This window comes from Phyllobates terribilis, unplaced genomic scaffold (genome assembly GCF_046119375.1).
Source record: "Phyllobates terribilis strain yellow unplaced genomic scaffold, ASM4611937v1 Scaffold_11__3_contigs__length_659146591, whole genome shotgun sequence".
Taxonomy (NCBI): domain Eukaryota; kingdom Metazoa; phylum Chordata; class Amphibia; order Anura; family Dendrobatidae; genus Phyllobates; species Phyllobates terribilis.
This window is the reverse complement of record NW_027362771.1, coordinates 327,720,302-327,728,155: the sequence shown is the minus strand read 5'-3', so window position 1 is coordinate 327,728,155 and position 7,854 is coordinate 327,720,302.

Here is a 7,854-nt window from a genome sequence, read left to right as displayed (position 1 = left end):
AGTATGTATGGTACCCCTCATCCTGGTATGCATGGCACCCCATCCCTCATCCTGGTATGCATGGTACCCCGCATCCCTATCCTGGTATGTATGGTACCCCTCATCCTGGTATGCATGGCACCCCATCCCTCATCCTGGTATGCATGGTACCCCGCATCCCCATTCTGGTATGTATGGTACCCCTCATCCTGGTATGCATGGCACCCCTCATCCCAATTCTGGTATATATGGCACCCCTAATCCTCCAATCCTGGTATATATGGCCTCATCATCCCCCAATCCTGATATCCATGGCACACAACCCCTCATCCTGGTATGCATGGATCCGTGATCCCCCAATCCTGGCATGCATGGCACCACATATTCCTATTCTGGTATGCATGGTATCCCTCATTCCTATTCGGGTATGCATGGTACCCCTCATCCTGGTATGCATGGCACCCCAACCATCATCCTGGTATGCATGGTACCCTGCATTATTATCCTGGTATGCATGGTACTCCTCATCCCCAATGCTGGTATGCATGGCACCCCTCACCCCCCAATCCTGGTATGCATGGTACCCCTCATCCCCCAATACTGGTATGCATGGTACCCATTATCCCCCAATCCTGGTATGCATGGTACCCCTCATCCCCCAATCCTGGTATGCATGGTCCCCTCACCACTCAATCCTATATGCATGGTCCCCTCATCCCCCAATCCTGGTATGTATGGTACCCCTCATCCCCCAATCCTGGTATGTGTGGCCCCCTCATCCCCCAATCCTGGAATGTATGGTACCCCTCATCCCCCAATCCTGGAATGTATGGTAACCCTCATCCCCAATGCTGGAATGTATGGTACCCCTCACCCCCCAATCCTGGAATGTATGGTACCCCTCATCCCCCAATCCTGGAATGTATGGTACTCCTCATCCCCCAATCCTGGTATTTGTGGCCCCCTCATCCCCAATCCTGGTATATGTGGCCCCCTCATCCCCCAATCCTGGTATGTGTGGCCCCCTCATCCCCCAATCCTGGTATGTGTGGCCCCCTCACCCCTCAATCCTGGTATGTGTGGCCCCCTCATCCCCCAATCCTGGTATGTGTGGCCCCCTCACCCTCCAATCCTGGTATGTATGGCACCCCTCACCCCCCCCCCATGCTGGTTTGTGTGGTCCCCTCATCCCTTTAACGCTGCACACATACAAAAAAAACCCACTTATGCTCACCTTTCTTCCCTGTGCTCCAGCGCTGCGGTGTCCTGTTCTGCCGGAGGCCGGGGGGAGGAGTGTGGCACCGGAGTACGCGCATGCCCATACCGCGCTGTCCAGTGCCATTTTGCTGAAGACACACTGCAAATGTGTCTTCAGTAAAATGGTGCCGGATAGCGCTATGCGCCGACTCCGACGCCTTCACTCCTGCCCCAGTCTCTGGCGAGAAGAGAGGCGCCGCGGCAACTCTCCTCCCGGTCAGGTAAGTATGGCGCCGGAGATCGCGGTATGTGTTCAGTGTCTACGCATACCGCGATCTCCGGCGCCATACACTCCTCTTACCTGTAACGGCTCCATGCGTTCTTCTGTCTAGAGCCAAACTGCGCATCGTGCATACGCAGTCTATAGAGGCTTCAGACAGAGGGACGCTTGCAGCTTTTTATTATAGATATGTACAATGGCTTGCAAAGGTATTCACCCCCCTTGGCTTTTTACCTATTTTGTTACATTACAACCTGTGTTTAACTATTTTTGTAGTGTGATTTGTATGTGATGCATCAGAACGAAATAGTCTATGTTCGTGAAGTGAAGTGAGAAAAATGAAAGCATAATTTAAATTTATGGGATCTAATAACTAAAAATTGTCATGTGTCATTGTCATTGTAAAAAATTGTCATTGTCATATTCACCCCTTTTGCTATTAAGCCGCTAAAAATTTACCTTCATAAGTCACATGCTTAGCGAAAGGAAGTCCACCTGTGTGCAATCTAAGTGTCACAAGGTCTGTCAGTAAATACACACCTTTTCTGAAAGACCATAGAGGCTGCAACACCATTAAGCAAGAGGCACCACTAACCAAGCAACACCATGAAGACCAAGGAGATCTCCAAACAAGTCAGGGACAAAGTGGTTGAGATATACAAATCACGGTTGGGTTGTAAAAAATATCCCAATCTCTTATGATCCTCCGAAGCACCATCAAATCCATTTTCATCAAATGGAAAGAACATGGATTTCGGGGCCCCATACAGTCAAAATTTCTGGGCCCCCTTGAGACTCCGCCCAGGCTCCACCCCAGCTCTGCCTCCACCCCTCGAACCTTCCACAGTCCGACCGCCCACTCTTGGAAAAACTCCACTTCTGCATCACGTCCTCACCAATCACACATTAACAGTTCCCATTGAACCAGATCAAACACATAGCCAGCAGCTTTTGTTTTGGTCAAAAGATTTTTTAAGCCGCCACCAGGACAAGGAGACTCTTCTTACCGGGGACTGATCTATTCTAACATATTAAACATTTCTTAAAATATGCAATACTCTTTTTTTAGATATATTTTATTTATTTTTCTTTAAGGGAATGAGTTACATACATTTTTTTAAACTAATTGTAACCAGACTGTGATAATTTTTTTTTTATAATCTGTATTTCTGATTGCAGATTCCATCAATCATTCCCTCCCCTCCCCAACCAAAATGTATAAGCTCCTGGAGAATCCTGAGCACTGCCGCCTGATGTTGTAATTGGGCATTTGGTTTTGCAGCATCGCTCAGGATCATCCAGTAGCTTATTAGCTTATAAATTTTGGTTGGAGGTTGGAAGGGAGGAGGGGAGGGAATGATTGCATCATACAATCACGTACTGAAATGGTGGACAAATTAATACATTGACTTAAGTTAGCTACTCACATAGCCAGTGGCACCGCCGCGACCGCCGCCCAGTCAAGAAGAATCTAATGGTCTCCTTAGCTTGCCCTCCGCCTCAACCGCCTCAGTCTGCCCACTGCCGCCGACTCAGCCTGCGATCACTGAATTAATAAATGTAAACAAGGTATATTATTGCATACATAAAATATCTTTATTGGTATTCATTAAAAACCTATAAATTCTAGAATATACAGTGGGGGAAATAAGTATTTGATGCCTTGCTGTTTTTGTAAGCTTGCCCACTGACAAAGACATGAACAGTCTATAATTTTAAGGGTAAGTTAATTTTAACATTTAGAGATAGAATATCCCCCCCCAAAAAAATCAAGAAAATCACATTGTATAAATCAGATAAATTTGTTTGCATTTTGCAGTGAGAAATAAGTATTTGATCCCCTACAAACCATTATGAGTTCTGGCTCCTACAGACCAGCTAGACGCTCCTAATCAACTCGTTACCTACATTAAAGACAGCTGTCTTACATAGTCACCTGTATAAAAGACTCCTGTGCACAGACTCAATTAATCAGTCAGACTCTAACCTCTACAACATGGGCAAGACCAAAGATCTTTCTAAGGATGTCAGGGACAAGATCATAGACCTGCACAAAGCTGGAATGGGCTACAAAACCATAGGTAAGATGCTGGATGAGAAGGAGACAACTGTTGGTGCAATAGTAAGAAAATGGAAGAAATACAAAATGACTGTCAATCGACATCGATCTGGGGCACCATGCAAAATCTCACCTCATGGGGTATCCTTGATCATGAGGAAGGTGAGAGATCAGCCTAAAACTACACTGGGGGAACTTGTTCATGATCTCCAGGCAGCTGGGACCTCGGTCACCAAGAAAACCATTGGTAACACATTACGCCTTAAAGGTTTAAAATCTTGCAGTGCCCGCAAGTTCCCCCTGCTCAAGAAGGCACATGTGCTGGCCCGTCTGAAGTTTGCCAATGAACACCTGGATGATTCTGTGAGTTATTGGGAGAAGGTGCTATGGTCAGATGAGACAAAAATTGAGCTCTTTGGCATTAACTCAACTTGCCGTGTTTGGAGGAAGAAGAAGGATGGGTACAACCCTAAAAACATCGTCCCAACTGTGAAATATGGTGGGGGAAACATTATACTTTGGGGGTGGTTTTCTGCAAAGTGGACATGACGACCAGACCGTACTGAAGGGAAGATGGATGGGGTCATGTATCATGAGATTTTGGCCAACAACCTCCTTCCCTCAGTAAGAGTATTGAAGATGGGTCGTTGCTGGGTCTTCCAGCAAGACTATGACCCAAAATATACAGCCAATGCAACAAAGGAGTGGCTCAAAAAGAAGCACAGTAAGATCATGGAGTGGCCTAACTTATGGAGGGAGTTGAAGCTCCGAGTTGCCAAGAGACAACCTCAAAATCTTAATGATTTAGAGATGATCTGCAAAGAGGAGTGGACCAAAATTCCTCACGACATGTGCGCAACCCTCATCATCAGCTACAAAAAACTTCTGACTGCCTGTGCTCGCCAACCAGGGTTTTGCCACCAAGTATTAAGTGTTGTTTGCCAGAGGGATCAAATACTTATTTCCCACTGCAAAATGCAAATAAACGTATCTAATTTATACAATGTGATTTTCTTGATTTCTTTTTTGGATATTTTATCTCTCAATGTTAAAATTAACCTACCCTTAAAATTATAGACTGTTCATGTCTTTGTCAGTGGGCAAACTTACAAAACAGCAAGGGATCAAATACTTATTTCTCCCACTGTAAATACACCTCAAAACATGATAACTCAAAGTGATAATATAAAAAAATTATCAAGTAGTCAAGAGTAAAGGGGGGAGGGGGGCCACCCCATTTAGCAACTAGTCGTCTCTACCTGCCTCCCCTTCCTCATCAGCGTCCCCTCAGCAGCCTCCCCTCCCTCATCAGCATTCCCTCAGCAGCCTCCCCTCCCTCATCAGCGTCCACTCAGCAGCCTCCCCTCCCTCAGCAGCCTCCCCTCAGCAGCCTCCCCTTCCTCATTAGCGTCCCCTTAGCAGCCTCCACTCCTTCATCAGGGTCCCCTCAGCAGCCTCCACTCCTTCATCAGCATACCCTCAGCAGCCTCCACTCCTTCATCAGCGTCCCCTCAGCAGCCTCCACTCCTTCATCAGCATCCCCTCAGCAGCCTCCACTCCTTCATCAGCATCCCCTCAGCAGCCTCCCCTCCTTCATCAGCATCCCCTCAGCAGCCTCCACTTCTTCATCAGCGTCCCCTCAGAAGCCTCCACTCCTTCATCAGTGTCCCCTCAGCAGCCTCCACTCCTTCATTAGCGTCCCTTCAGCAGCCTCCACTCCTTCATCAGCATTCCCTCAGTAGCCTCCACTCCTTCATCAGCGTTCCCTCAGCAGCCTCCACTCCTTCATCAGTGTCCCCTCAGTGGCCTCCACTCCTTCATCATCCTCCACTCCTTCATCAGTGTCCCCTCAGCAGCCTCCACTCCCTCATCAGCGTCCACTCAGCAGCCTCCCCTCCCTCATAAGCGTCCCCTCAGCAGCCTTCCCTTCCTCATCAGCATCCCCTCAGCAGCCTCCCCTCAGCAGCCTCCCCTTCCTCATTAGCGTCCCCTTAGCAGCCTCCACTCCTTCATCAGGGTCTCCTCAGCAGCCTCCACTCCTTCATCAGCATACCCTCAGCAGCCTCCACTCCTTCATCAGCGTCCCCTCAGCAGCCTCCACTCCTTCATCAGCATCCCCTCAGCAGCCTCCACTCCTTCATCAGTGTCCCCTCAGCAGCCTCCACTCCTTCATTAGTGTCCCCTCAGCAGCCTCCACTCCTTCATCAGTGTCCCCTCAGCAGCCTCCACTCCTTCATCAGTGTCCCCTCCGCAGCCTCCACTCCTTCATCAGTGTCCCCTCAGCAGCCTCCACTCCTTCATCAGCCTCCACTCCTTCATCAGTGTACCCTCAGCAGCCTCCACTTCTTCATAAGTGTCTCCTCAGCAGCCTCCACTCCTTCATCACTGTTCCCTCAGCAGCCTCAACTCCTTCATCAGTGTCCTCTCAGCAGCCTCCCCTCCTTCATCAGCGTCCCCTCAGTCGTCTCCACTCCTTCATCAGCGTCCCCTCAGCAGCCTCCACTTCTTCATGTGTCCCCTCAGCAGCCTCCACTCCTTTATCAGTGTCCCCTCAGCAGCCTCCACTCCTTCATCAGCCTCCACTCCTTCATCAGTGTACCCTCAGCAGCCTCCACTTCTTCATCAGTGTCTCCTCAGCAGCCTCCACTCCTTCATCAGTGTCCCCTCAGCAGCCTCCCCTCCTTCATCAGCGTCCCCTCAGTTGCCTCCACTCCTTCATCAGCATCCCCTCAGCAGCCTCCACTTCTTCATCAGCGTCCCCTCAGAAGCCTCCACTCCTTCATCAGTGTCCCCTCAGCAGCCTCCACTCCTTCATTAGCGTCCCCTCAGCAGCCTCCACTCCTTCATCAGCATTCCCTCAGTAGCCTCCACTCCTTCATCAGCGTCCCGTCAGCTGCCTCCACTCCTTCATCAGTGTCCCCTCAGTGGCCTCCACTCCTTCATCATCCTCCACTCCTTCATCAGTGTCCCCTCAGCAGCCTCCACTCCTTCATCAGTGTCCCCTCAGCAGCCTCCACTCCTTCATGTGTCCCCTCAGCAGCCTCCACTCCTTCATCAGTGTACCCTCAGCAGCCTCCACTTCTTCATCGGTGTCTCCTCAGCCGCCTCCACTCCTTCATCAGTGTCCCCTCAGCAGCCTCCACTCCTTCATCAGTGTCCCCTCAGCAGCCTCCACTCCTTCATCAGTGTCCCCTCAGCGGCCTTCCCTCCTTCATCATCCTCCACTCCTTCATCAGTGTCCCCTCCGCAGCCTCCACTCCTTCATCAGTGTCCCCTCAGCAGCCTCCACTCCTTCATCAGTGTCCCCTCCGCAGCCTCCACTCCTTCATCAGTGTCCCCTCAGCAGCCTCCACTCCTTCATGTGTCCCCTCAGCAGCCTCCACTCCTTCATCAGTGTACCCTCAGCAGCCTCCACTTCTTCATCGGTGTCTCCTCAGCCGCCTCCACTCCTTCATCAGTGTCCCCTCAGCAGCCTCCACTCCTTCATCAGTGTCCCCTCAGCAGCCTCCACTCCTTCATCAGTGTCCCCTCAGCGGCCTTCCCTCCTTCATCATCCTCCACTCCTTCATCAGTGTCCCCTCCGCAGCCTCCACTCCTTCATCAGTGTCCCCTCAGCAGCCTCCACTCCTTCATCAGTGTCCCCTCCGCAGCCTCCACTCCTTCATCAGTGTCCCCTCAGCAGCCTCCACTCCTTCATCAGCCTCCACTCCTTCATCAGTGTACCCTCAGCAGCCTCCACTTCTTCATAAGTGTCTCCTCAGCAGCCTCCACTCCTTCATCACTGTCCCATCAGCAGCCTCCACTCCTTCATCAGTGTCCCCTCAGCAGCCTCCCCTCCTTCATCAGCGTCCCCTCAGTCGTCTCCACTCCTTCATCAGCGTCCCCTCAGCAGCCTCCACTTCTTCATGTGTCCCCTCAGCAGCCTCCACTCCTTTATCAGTGTCCCCTCAGCAGCCTCCACTCCTTCATCAGCCTCCACTCCTTCATCAGTGTACCCTCAGCAGCCTCCACTTCTTCATCAGTGTCTCCTCAGCAGCCTCCACTCCTTCATCAGTGTCCCCTCAGCAGCCTCCCCTCCTTCATCAGCGTCCCCTCAGTTGCCTCCACTCCTTCATCAGCATCCCCTCAGCAGCCTCCACTTCTTCATCAGCGTCCCCTCAGAAGCCTCCACTCCTTCATCAGTGTCCCCTCAGCAGCCTCCACTCCTTCATTAGCGTCCCCTCAGCAGCTTCCACTCCTTCATCAGCATTCCCTCAGTAGCCTCCACTCCTTCATCAACGTCCCCTCAGCTGCCTCCACTCCTTCATCAGTGTCCCCTCAGTGGCCTCCACTCCTTCAT